This window comes from Panthera pardus, unplaced genomic scaffold, assembly GCF_024362965.1.
Source record: "Panthera pardus isolate Hobbes unplaced genomic scaffold, ASM2436296v1 HiC_scaffold_7, whole genome shotgun sequence".
NCBI lineage: Eukaryota > Metazoa > Chordata > Mammalia > Carnivora > Felidae > Panthera > Panthera pardus.
The window spans coordinates 52,313,544-52,327,045 of NW_026527002.1; the positions used below are offsets into that span (position 1 = coordinate 52,313,544).

The 13,502-nt window shown below is 36.1% G+C and overlaps 1 long non-coding RNA gene across 1 annotated transcript in view; it reads left to right on the forward strand.

The window, feature by feature from the left end:
• The window catches only part of LOC128775356 (uncharacterized), a 78,904-nt gene extending 68,117 nt beyond the window's left edge, over positions 1–10,787 (forward strand). The window contains exon 2 of the long non-coding RNA XR_008420087.1: positions 10,594–10,787. This is a non-coding gene — a long non-coding RNA (uncharacterized LOC128775356). The remainder of the gene's footprint in view (positions 1–10,593) is intronic.
• The last annotated feature ends 2,715 nt before the right edge of the window (positions 10,788–13,502 follow it).

Below are 13,502 nucleotides of genomic sequence, written 5' to 3' on the forward strand. Positions count from 1 at the left end.
TTATACTTTATTAACCTAAAGATTTGCAAAGTAATATAGAATCTTTCCAAACAATTTTAACAGGATTAGACTTTTTTTAAAAAGGATAATGAGATTGGTAGAGCAGGGTGATAAATGTATTACAAATTAAAAAAGAGAAATTAGACTCTATTGTAAGCAGTGATCCTGTGTATGATTATGAAATGGATGCAAATATGGAATTAGTCACCCCCAAGTGATGAATTTACAAGATGTGTTTTGACCACATGTAATAGCTAAGGTGGAAACTGTCACAGTTTAGAGAAAAAGCTGTATGGAAATATGCTATTTTCAGGGCTCTGGGTATATGCATCTTTCAAGGGCACATTGACAAGGATTGACATTAGGATAGCTAGGGGAAAACTTAACAGACCACAAATCATTGACAAGATAAAGGGGCAAAACAAAACAAATTCCAAGATGAGCTTCAGTAGAATTAACTTCAGTTTTTGGTTTTCTCCACTATGAAATAACACATTTAGCTAAAACCAAGAACTATTGGTCTAGTGCTCTCTCTGGGCCAGTTTCAATGTGTTCTGAGTGCAGTTATGGATTAATTCATCTACTTCTTGAAACCCATCTTGTGAGGTAGGTACTATTACGATCCCCCTCTTACAGAGGAGTAAATGGAGGCAATAGAGGTTGCCTGGCCCAAGGTTATAGATCTATTCTAAGTGCCTGAAGCAGGATTCAAATCGAGTAGCCTGGCTCCAAAGCTCACACTAAAGATCTCTCTGGCTATAAAATCATAAGATCAACATTATGATTAGTCATACACACATGCAAAACTTGGATTTTCTTTGGTTGAGATGAGTCAGAGGGGTAGAGAGAAAAGTCAAGGAATATGGGCACAACTTTGAGCACCTTCTCTTCCATATTACCTGTAGGAATAGAATTCATAGACTAACTCCAAGCTATATTTATGTCAAAAATATTTCCTAACATAGGAAAAGAAATATATGAGACATAATTACTTTCCATTGAAATGTCTTAATCATTTAGGTTTTAATATGTATTTACTTTTGCAAAACAACTACTGTAATGAATCTTAATGTGGTGAGTTACATTTTTTGTTGTTGTTGTCAGTGCTCAGAAAGTTAACTGACTGATAAAACAAATCTGTCCTTATCTTAGGGGAGTTCACAGACTGGAGTGATTGGAAGGTCTTACTTCTGGGTGGCCTAAGCAATTCATAGTGGTGTTAACAAAATGATAGCAGCTTTTTTTTAATAGCACAAAAAGATAATTGTTGTTCCTGGATCATTAGCTGTATTTTTAACACACAGTGGGAGTATCTTGAAGCTCATCCTTAGTATCTAGGTGACTGATTAGTTTTACTAAGGCATTTGCATCTCAGATATCCTTCCAGCTGAAAAAGCTACTTGAGACTTTCCAAAGCAAAGTTTCTATTGCTTTTTGCATGTTTTTTCTCCTTTCTCCCTAAGATCGGTACTGATATTTGGCAACGTGTAGACACAGCTGCAATTCTATTAATTCTCAGTGATTTTTAGTGCTGTGATTAGAACCTGTGGTCCTTGTTACACGAAATGCTAAAAATGCTAGTGTTCAATTCAAGAATTAAGCAGAAGCTGAATGGGAGGAAAATAGCTTGTGAGAAATGAAAACTAGAAAATAGAGGTGCTATTACCTATGGTCTCATACCTTAGGCATTTCATTCCTTTTGATCTGTCAAAATTTCACCCAATTCCCTGTATTTCCACTTGAAAAAAATTAAATTAATCACGATTCCCTTTTTCCTGATAGTTGAAAAAATTCCTTAATTGTATGATGGTCTCAACACATATATACCTGCCCTTCCTCCAAATCACTGGAAGACCACCCTAGGTTTCTCCCTTTGGTCCCTCAGGTAGACTGACACCAGTAAGCTGCCCTGAGCTGCAAAAGGAGATTGAAAACAAAGGATAAATGATTAAACAAGGAGAATCTACAGCTTTCTTATCCCTTTGGATCCTAAACTATTCCAAATGTCGGGGCACATTAGAAATTTAAAGTTCAAGGATGATGTATTAGTCCTGATTCTGTACTTAGGAAAACTGGCAGCTTCAAAGCAGGGAGAGCTGCACACAATCTGCTTTGGCAGAAACTTTCTCTCTCTCCATTTGGGAGGGAGAAGATTGGGACAGCTATGGGAATTTGGCTCTCTCCCTTTTTGTAGAGGAAAAGAGAAGTAAATAACCAATGATGACTAGCTTTGGCTTTGAGTGCCCAGCAATTATTAAATGCACTCAGGCTTTCAGTAAATTAAGAGATCTGATGACCCACAGGGCTATGCAAACCATTTATGGTGCTGAAATACTTGAAAGTGAAGCATTATGGTCAAGAGCATGTGTAAGAATAGAGATGGGGATTTAGACCATGTACTTACTGGAGACCATGTTTCTAACTTATGGAAATTCCACTCCTTATGAAAATGCTGATTAAATATTCCACTCAGTAAGGAGCAAGATTAACACATTCCCCTCTGAAGGTAAAAAGCAGAACTTAGCCTAATGAAAGTCTTGTTTGCACTAGGTGTTTCCTAGCTCAGATCCCCCAAGCCCAGCAGCCATTGAATGGCTTAAGCACACCGAGTCTCTAAAAGAGTCACTTTAAAATGCATGTGATCCTATCACTAGGAGGTTTCTGCACCTGAAAGAAACTTCATTTAGTTAGCTATATTGACTTGAAAATGGTTCTATTTTTTATTCAATCTGATAGGCTACACAGTTTTAGCTAGAGCAAAACAAGAGCCTGAGCAAAACTATTACACCCCATATGTTACAAAATAATAGATTTTTCAACATGTATGCCTGAGGATCTAGAACAGGTAATTGGCACCAATTGTTTCTTTGCTCTGTTTCTGGTATTTGGTTCATTCATTGTCCTTCTTTACCTTTTTTCCAATGAAGACAAGACACCTGTAAGTTGGAATCCTCATAAACCTGAGTAACTTATTTTTATCAAGTTAGGATTTCCTGGTGAGGGAGGACAGAGGCTGCGAGCTCTTTCTGTGCCTAGTAGATTTTGAAACTGACTCTTCTGCAACCTTGGTGGTGCATCTGTAAGGAGAATAGTTCTACTTTGCTCTCTCAGGGCCCTTTTGGGTTATTTCCCTAAAACCCTGGGGACAGGTGGGAATTTTTTTCTAAGGACCCAGGAGCACTAGGGTGGTTTGGGAACAAGAACCGAGTGTATGAGGGCATATCTTCTGCAGCCTATGCAGACATACAAGCCAGCAGGCATTGCAAGACAACAGAAAATGAGAGCAGGAATTGAGAATACTCTTGCTATTCCAACTGCTGGAGTTTGTAGATTTTCCTTCCTAGGGAATGTGATTCAGTATCCACTTTTCCAGTCTTTGTGTCTCACTCATTTGGAATCCTTGAAAGACAACATTTTTAGTACAGCCAGGGCAGGTGTCCACATTTAGGCCACTCAGATATGACCAGGAAGTGAGGCCAGCTTCCAGAAGTCTGCAAAGATTAAGGCAGGTAGCACTTTATAGAAGCCAGAGAAATACCTCAGTATGAATCTACTGCTCTAGCCAGCCTTTTTCATCTTTACTGTGTAGACAGACACCCAGGGATCTTGTTAAAATGCAGACACTAGGTCTGGAATGGGACCAGAAATTTTGCATCTAACAAACTTCCAGGTGATGTAAATGCTGCTGGTCCACAGACCATGCATTTATAAGTAGCAAGGCACTACGCTACTATGTGCTACAAGTTTGTGTCTTAATACTAAAAACTCTTATAGAACAGTAAACATGCAGAAGGCACTAATTGAAGTGTATTACAGTTTCACTTCATTTAAACTGTATAACAATTGTAGAAGTTGATATACTGATCCCCCACTTTATCAATGAGGAAACTGGGACGTAGAAATTTTAGGTTACTTGCCCAAGGTTTGAGATTTTTATGCAAATTCCATATGGATATTTCTTGCTACTCTGAGCAAATGACTGGAGCAGCCTCTGCTATTTTTTCTGAACTCCAAGGACCTGTTCAGTATCTGCATATGGACCACTACTTAGGAGTTTTGTCTGGCCACATAGCATCAAAGCTTTTCTAGATGGAATCAGCTTAGTAACTGTACTTAAGAATTCTCAGAATCACACTATTTAAGTGTGTCAAGCTCAGTAATACACAGGAAAATCCAAAAGGTAAAATAACAAGCTTACTTCTCTTAATATTCTACTCTGCAATACCTAAGTATTATGCTTTCTTTTTCAACCAGAACACTATCTCTCACCATAAAATGAATACACAATGATTTGCTTTCAACAGTTAGTCTAAGTCCAGATTATTTTTATCTTGTCAGCACTTTACAGATGTTACAGTGAACAAAGGAACATAAAATACTCTTGAAATGTTCCTTCTGTATTATAAGCTACATGAGGTAGCAGTTCCAGCAAGTTAGGACATAACTGTATTAAATGAATTTCTCCTTTATTATTGAAACTGCCTGTCTGTAGAGGCCACAAATGCTTTATGGACAAAGCTCCAGATAAAAGTTTCACATACTCAATTCTATCAGGTAAATGAATAATATTATACAATCACCATCCACTTAGCTGGCTTGTGTCTCTTCATTGTTAAGAGTTTCTATTGTTTATTCTTTCTAAGAGATCGATTTGGGGGATAAATTGTTGAAAATATTTTGAATTAGAATACAAATTGGCAGTACAAATTTTGTGCTATTGTAATATAGTAAGTAACTTTTTAGTATCTTGTGTGGTTTTTTTTGACAGTTTTATATGATTCAACTAAGTTTTTTTTCCTTTCATCTCATAATCAGTGGCTAACAGAAACTGATTGTACCTACATAAGTTTCTCCACATCCTCACCAGCATTTTATGTTAGCACTTTTTAAGAATTTTAGCCATTCTTATAGGTGTGTTTTGGTATCATATTGTAGTTTCAATTAGCACTTTCCTAATGGCTAATAATGCTGAATATCTTTTCACACATTATTCTGTCTATATGGAAAAACTTTTTGAAAGACACTTTTAAGAGGAATTTAAATTCCAGCCAGGGCCTTTCAAGTTGAAACTTAACTTGCATTATCTTAAAAACATGACTAATTAATTTTTCCTGTTACATTATTGGTAAAATAGTATTTGGGGTACTTGCCAATCACTATGTAAAACATGAGTCTGTGGGAAATTCTGATTTCCAAACAACCATCTTGTAAATGAATAATTGGAAAAAAAAAAAAAACCCTAACTTTACCTACTTTTTTTTGTATGTGTTCCTATTCCCTAATCATTCTTCAAAGAATTTCAGACAGTTCAATTTGTTCACATTTTAGTAACTGCCTGTGTAATAAGGTGTTTGTTTGTTTGTTTGGGGTTTTTTATTGTTTGCTTTGCTTGCTTTGCTTTGCTTTTATTGTTTGCTTTGCTTTACTTGCTTTGCTCAGTTCCTAGGAGTTTTATTTCTTTGTTTATTCAATCATTCAGTGAGTACATAGTGAGTACATGCTAATGTGCTAAGTGCAATGCTAGGACCTGGGAATAAAAAGTCAAGTAAGGCAAACAAAATTTTTGTCCACAAAGAGTTTACAGTCAGAAAGAGTTTTAAAATAAACAAAGATACACCTGTAACTAATATAACACTATGTGTTAACTAACTGGAATTAAAATAAAAACGTAAAATAAAATATAATAAAGTGAAATAAAACAAAGTTAATCATTTGATATTGTTTCTTAAGTGATCATTGCCTGCTTAGTTTCAAGTTTAGTTTTAGGTCATTATATTCACATTAAGTTTGTGACTGGGTGAAAAATAATCAAGTTGAGTGCTCCTAGATTTCATGGTGCCTTTCCAGTTTCCTTCTTTCCTCTTCCCTTTTGCAGTGGACCCTGGAGAGGAGAAGGTAGGGCCACTGGGATCCTCTCTTCTGCCTACAGATTTGCCTTTCCCTCCTACTTCTGGCCAGCTGAGTAGTAAGCAGAAGAGGGCTCTTTCTCAACTGTCCCTTTAAAAACTCACTATTTAGAGCTTTGTGTCAAAGACTAGATGTCCAAAACCTTTGAAATCAACAGGAGATGCTATTCCTGAAATACAACTTAAAACACACACAAACACACACACACACACACACACACACACACACACACACACACACACACAGAAAAGAACAGTTTATTTTACAAATTCAGCTGTTAGGAAAAGCACTTTCCATCATAAAGAGGTATTGCATGCAATATTGTGCAATGTGAAGCAAGCTGTAGAATGGAGTTCTAGTTCTCTTTTAATCCACTTAATGAACTTTTATTGTATATGGGTGCTGTTATTATGTTGTGTGTACCTTTCAAGGTGCTGGAAACATAAGGTGAATCATATGCTATCCCTTTCTTCCAAGAGCTCACCTTCAAGTGAGAAACAGAAAGGCAAATGGAGAATTAGGTAAAATATCCCAAATGCTTCTCACTTCTGACGGGGACAAAGAAGGAAGAAAATAACTCTGTAGCTGGTGACAGCATGAGAGATTGGTGAGGAGGGACTTCATTATGCCAATTTTAAGCTATTAATATTTAGAATATGGGTCAAAATTATTTTTCTTATGCTCCCTTTCACATGTATTTTTGGGTGGTTTTATTTCTTTGTTTTGTTCTTTTAGAAAATTCCCTTCAATTTACCTCTATTTGCCTTTAATTCCAGTTTCTGCTCTTACTATTTTTCAAATATACGTATCGGTTACTATTCCCCATAAAAGACATTTGAGGAACACATTTACGTACAAGCATTCCCCATTATCTTTAACTTTTATTTGTGTCTTTTAGCCAGTTCTACATTTAAAGCAAATATTTCTTTAAATCCAATGGCAACCTGATTTTGTTTGTTTTTATCAATCTTTGGTGTGGAACCTTGTCAAATGCCTTGTAAGACTCTAAGTAAATTAGGTACACTGATTTCTGTAGTCCAAATGTGTATTTACCCCCTCAGAGAACTTTGGTTGGGAAATATTGCCAAGAGTTATGTTTCACTGCATATTATAGTCCGTCACTGGCCTGTCTCCTTTCTATTCTTAGATTAGAGGAAAAAAAATCCCCAAAGCTTTTCTTGGTCCATGTGCATCTTTCTTAATGGTGCATTATTTTAATGAGATAAAATCAAAAGCATAAGTATTTTTAACATCTCAATTTCTTACAGTGAAACATGTAATAGAATTTTGATAATGGCCTGAATTTAGTATCCTCCTTCCAAAATATTTTAATCCAACTATACATAATTGCCAAATCTGAGAGCACAGTTGTGTGTAGGCTTTTGCATTTGCAAATCAACATATAGAATATCTGAAGGCATGCTTAGGTATTTAATTTAATATAAGGTTAAGCCCTAGATTTTAATCCAAAGTCATGAGTATGAATACATCATTTAAGACATATAATTTTAGGGTCACCTGGCTGGCTCAGGTGTCTGACTGACTGGCTAAGTGTCTGACTCTTGATTTCTGGCTCAGGTCATGATCTCACGGCTGTCAGATAGTGACTGTGTGGAGCCTGCTTGGGATTCTCTCTTCCCATCCCTCTGCCTCCCCCCACTGTGGGCATGCACACCCTCTCTCCTCTCTCTCTCTCTTAAAATAAATACATAAACTTTTTCTAAAAAAGAAAAAAGATATATAAATTTACATTTTAAAATTAATGCAGGGCGCCTGGGTGGCTCAGTCGGTTGAGCATCTGACTTCGGCTCAGGTCATGATCTCTTGGTTTGTGAGTTCGACCCCTGCATCAGGCTCTGTGCTGACAGCTCAGAGCCTGAAGCCTGCTTCAGATTCTGTGTGTGTCTCTCTCTCTGCCCCTCCCCCAATCACACTCTGTCTCTCTCTCCTTCAAAAATAAATAAACATTAAAAAAATTTTTTAATAAAATTAATGCAGATATGAGGTTATTTTATTACCAACATATCAATTTTTTTCATATAAGATTGCCTAAAACACACACATAAACAGAAATTCCATTGTTGATTTTTAATTTTAAAAAATCACACTCGTTGATGAGTGAATTGTTTTTCTTGTACTATTTTTAATGCTGCATTTTTATTATGGTAGGAAAAGGACAAGCCTTGTGGGTTTTTTTCAATGTGTTTGTTATTACTCATGAAGAGTTTTCTGTCTTGCTGTTTGGCTGTGTTCTGCTTTCTGAGCATGAGTGAATTTATGAAAAATATTACATGTTCAACCCCCTTTGTATTCCCTTTAATGAAACATTCTTTCCTATCTATTTTTTCAACATTTATCTGAAGTCACATCCCATTATGTAAAAGAGGGAAGTATTTGGCTTATTTTCGCAGAATTGTTTGACACTTAAAGGATTAGAGAAAATCTGATTTATGATCTGTAACATGAACCCAAAGTACAGAAATGAACAATATACTGATATCTAAATTCAACTACCGATATGAGAATTCAGTTGATTTCCTTTGGTGATTTGAAATTCCTCCTCATCAAAAACAATCTGAAACTATTCATGTATGTGTGATTTATAGATTATGACATCAATATTTAAAAGGTAAATTATATGTAATATCTTCTGACAAATATGTATCAAATGCCTATTATGTCCCATTTCCATCATGTTTTAATTATTAGCTTCATGCCGTGCTTATGGAAACAAAAGGTAGTATTTCCAACACAAAGAAATTAATAAAAATCCAAAGACTTTAAAAATACATTTAAAAAAATATGGATGAAATACACTGAATACTTTTTTTAAAATAAATATAGACATGCCAGATGCCAAAAAAACTGAGAGTGAAGATTATATATCTGCTTAATGATATGTTAATGATGCTGGTATAATGACATCTGGGAATAATTCCAAGAGTAAATAATAAAATACTACTAGGTAAGAGGCTGCAGTAGTAGATAATGTTATTAGGCTTTTCTCTAAGAATATGCTTTCTTATCCTCACAACAAATATGCCTGAGAATGCAATGAAGTTTAATTTGCTCATTCCCCCTACACAGTATGTTAATATGATTCCTTTAAAAAGAGGGCTGAGGAAAAGTCAATGTAAAATTAAGATGATAAAATGGTAAGAATGAAACATCCATAATCCTGACACATAACCTCAAACACCCTTCCCAGCTTTCTGTAATATGCAAGAAAGACAACTAAGAGTTTTCTATTTTGTTGCCTTTTGGTGGTGACATATTTACATCATTCAGAAAAAAAAATAGAATACATTTCTTTCTCTAAAAAAATGTATTCATTCTCTTTTTAGTCAATAAAAAAAAAAATAGCCCAAATAATGAGATAACCGGTACTTCTTGTCTACTTTGTAGCAAGTTTAAAGAGGTGAACTAACATCTCAAGGTGAAATGTTAGGATGAAATGAAACCCAGTCAGTCAGACTCCAGGGGCAATATCCCTAATCTCATTATATTAGCTAGAGCTATAAAAATTAACAGATTGCCAAGAAACTATTTCTTCCATGAGGGACTCTCAGGGAAGTAAAAAAGACGCAGAAAAGCAAATAATTGCAGCAGCCTTATAAATGGTAGAATAGAGATGGTAAATGCTCTAGGGGAGATAGGAAAGAGTCTCTGGTACCTGGGAAGGTAAGAGTGGAACAAAGTCAGATGGATGGGAGTTGGCTAAGTCAGCATGATTTGGAGAGAAAGAACCAGGGGAGAACAGGTTACTCTGGGAAGAGATAAAAGCATGACCACAGCTAAAAGGAAGGAAACATGAGTGACATACTCAGGGAACATGTTCTGGCTGGAGATGTGGTATTTGGGGTGAGACTAGAGAGGGGTTTGAAGGGATACACGGACACCCTAATGAGCCTTCTTAATAGAGCCAAACTTTAGCAATTGGAGCCATTGAAGTTAAAGAAAACAAAATGGCCATGCTTACATTTTAGGGGAAATTCTCTGACGGCCATATATAGAGTATGAATTGAATAGATTGAAAATCATAAGGAGGTTATTGTAGCAATGAAGGCAAGATAAAATAAGAGCCCTAACCAAAGCAATGAGATGATAATAGGCAAGAGGACAGATTTGGAAAAGGTTATAGAGCCTGAGTCAACCAAATTTATGATAGGAAAGGAGGTAATGAAGAAAAAAGACTCAATAGCTTAAGCTTCAGGCTGGTTTGAATAGGTGAATGGTGGCATCAATAACAAAGCTAGAACACAAAAGGAGGTAAAGGTTATGAGGAGTCATCAATGACTCAAGGTGAGGACATGTTGAGTTAGAAGTGTCTGTGGTATATCCTAGTGTCAATGAGAAAATGGATATGCAGAAAAGTGGCTTTGAGGAAATTTGACCAGTCCAGTTAATCTCAATAAGAAAATGTATGTGGAAAGTCAATCTATAAAGAGGAGGTCGTTTATAAGCATGAAATCAAACAGGTCTGTTTATGTCTCTATGTTGTTGAGGGCTGACTTGTTCTCCCTACACCCACATTTATATGCTGAAGCCCTAACCTTTAGTACCTCAGCGTACGACTATATTTGGGGATAAACACTTTAATGAGGGGCTTAGGTTAAAATGAAGCCATTTGGGTGGGCCTAATCCTACCCTAGACACAAATCACCTAAGTGATTTGTGTCTTTATAGGAAGAGGAAATTTGGACACACAGAGAGACACTGGCAAAAGCACATGCACAGAGGAGAGACTTTATGAGGACACAGTAGGAAGACAGCCATCCACAAGCCAAGAAAAGAGGCTTCAGGAGAAACCAAACCTGCTAACACCTTGATCTTGAACTTCCAGCCTCCAGAACTATGAAAAATAAATTTATGTTGTTTAATCCAGTGAGTTCATAGTATTTTGTTATGGCAGCCCTGGCAAACCAATGGAGACCTTTCGCTAGGCTTATACACCACCTCCATGACATGGATATGTTTGCCAGGAGAGCTAACCTCTAAAAACACATGTCAACATCTTGCTCATTGGGTTTCATTTTTCTTTGCTCCATTCTGTCCACCCTATAATCTCTATATAGAACATTAACTAAAAATGAGATTTCATAGTCACATTTACATTCTAGATTTCTTCTTGAGGACTGTACCCAGGATACTTTTACTGAACTTTTAAGTGCTCATAAAATTGCCCGAGACTTTTGTTTTTCCCCGAGCATGTATTATTCCTACACCTGAGTAATCCCATTGCTATTTCATAACTTCCTTGTCAAAAGGTAAACTTATCTTCACAGAATTCTACAAAATTGCTTCCGTTACCACCCACGTTTATATCTGTATCCTTATAATGATCTGGAGCACTAATTTCCATTCAAAAAAAAGCATCTACTTGTTCAAGTCATTTGCTGGAAAGAATTTTAGAGGCATAATTTATTATTTTTTTTAACGTTTATTTATTTTGTTGAGACTCAGAGAGACAGAGCATGAATGAGGGAGGGTCAGAGAGAGAGGGAGACACAGAATCCAAAACAGGCTCCAGGCTCTGAGCTGTTGGCACAGAGCCCGACATGGGGCTCGAACTCACGGACCATGAGATCATGACCCGAGCCGAAGTCGGACGCTCAACCGAGTGAGCCACCCAGGCTCCCCGAGGCATAATTTAAAATGTTGAAATAAATCTATCCAAAATTAATCACTTTTTAATTTCTGTAGATTTAATTTAATTTAATTTCTGTAGATTCATATCAGGTGATATCATTTAAACATGAATATATTAATAAGCTTAAAATAAAACTTCCTCCAATAAACCATACTTGTAATAGCTTATTAACCACTTTGAAGATTCTATCTTTGTTTTATGATTTATAATTGCCTATTACTAGAAAAATCATTAATGTATTCATCCAATAAATAAATACTTATTAATTACCTACTCTGAGTCTGGCACTGTGCTAGTTACTGGGGATGCAGACAAATGTGGACTTCACCCCTTGAGCCCTTATAAGCTAGTTGGGGTGAAAGTAAAGAAAATCATCAAAACATTTTCAGGAGATACGTGTCCCTATTTACTTTAGTTCCATGTATTACTTTAGCAAAAAATGTATACCTACTTACAGCGTCTTTAATCTAATCTCAAACATACAGTGCAGAAAAAGTAGCTATGGGAAGGTAAAGGTGTTCTTACATTCTAGGAGTGTGCTCGTGATCATATTTATAAAAGCTATTTTGTACCGTAGCTTTCATGCTGGAGATTCAAAATGTCGGTATTTGGAAACAAACATCTCTGGTATTAAATGTTGAATTGTGTCCCCATAGTATTCATAGTTTGAAGCCTTCACCTCCAGTATTTCAGAATGTGACTGTATCTGAAGATAAGGCATTTACAGAGATGATTGGGTTAAAATGAGGTCATTAAGGTGGGCCCTGACTGGTGTCCTTATTAGAAGAGGAAATTTGGACACCCAAAGACATCATGCATTCACAGAGGGCCAACCATGTGAAGACATAGCAAGAGGGTGGGCACCTGCAAGCCAAGAAGAGGCAACTTTGCCAGCACCTTGATCTTAAACTTCTGGCCTCCAGGACTGTGAGAAAATAAGTTTCACTTCTTTAAGCCACCCAGTCTATGGTATTTTGGCTATGGCAAAAATCTATGGTTGTCTATGGCTGTCTATGGCAGCCCAAGCTGACTCAGATGACACTTATCTAAAGGCAAAGCATGGCAACATCCATAAAATGAAAACCAATCTGATAATTCAGCCCCTATGTAATTAATTCAGGCATTGCCATATGTAAGATATTCAGATAATTCAAACCAATCCATGGATTTTTTTTTTACACTGCTAAATACAAATGAGCACAGCACACTTTCTTATAGTTTTGGCCTGCTGTTTAAATAATAACTTGTAAAGAGCATGAAAATGTTTTTTTCACTAGATCCTCTTATCAGTACAAAATCTGTAACATTTAATGTATCAGTTCCTGTTACTGTGGCCCTTCATTTCAATCCTTAAAGCTTTATTCAGCAACCTTCCCTTTAGTCTTCTCAATGAACCACAATTATTTCTGGCACATATGCAGAACAGAGCAAACTTTCTTGTATTAATAAAATCAAGTCTGTCAGATTTAGGCCAGTTGGGTATTAAATTCAAACTAGACCAAATACTGGCTGAACATAGTTGCAGCGTGTATAGATCAGATTTGGCATAAAATTCAGTTTGTGATGTAATATAAATTGTCAAAGTGATACTGCTTCGAACTTCATGTGATTTATTTTAAAAGAGATATATCATGCAAAAAAATAAAGCTTCACTTAATGTGAAAATAACTACTTTTAGAAGAACAATACAATGAGAATGTAAGTTGAGCATTTATTAAGAATTGGCTTATGAGTTTGCATCATAACCCAGGACTTCATCGTTTCCATTTGGACTGAACAGAAAAAGAGAGAAGGCCCAGTAAAATGCTACCTTTGTGTGTGGGTTTTTTTTTTATGTGAAAGTTTTTTTTTTTTTTTAATTTGTTCACCTTAGGAATAGACACCCTTACTTTTTAAGTGTAAAATGTCCATTGCATTTTGGGTAATGAAAAACATCCTGATATGA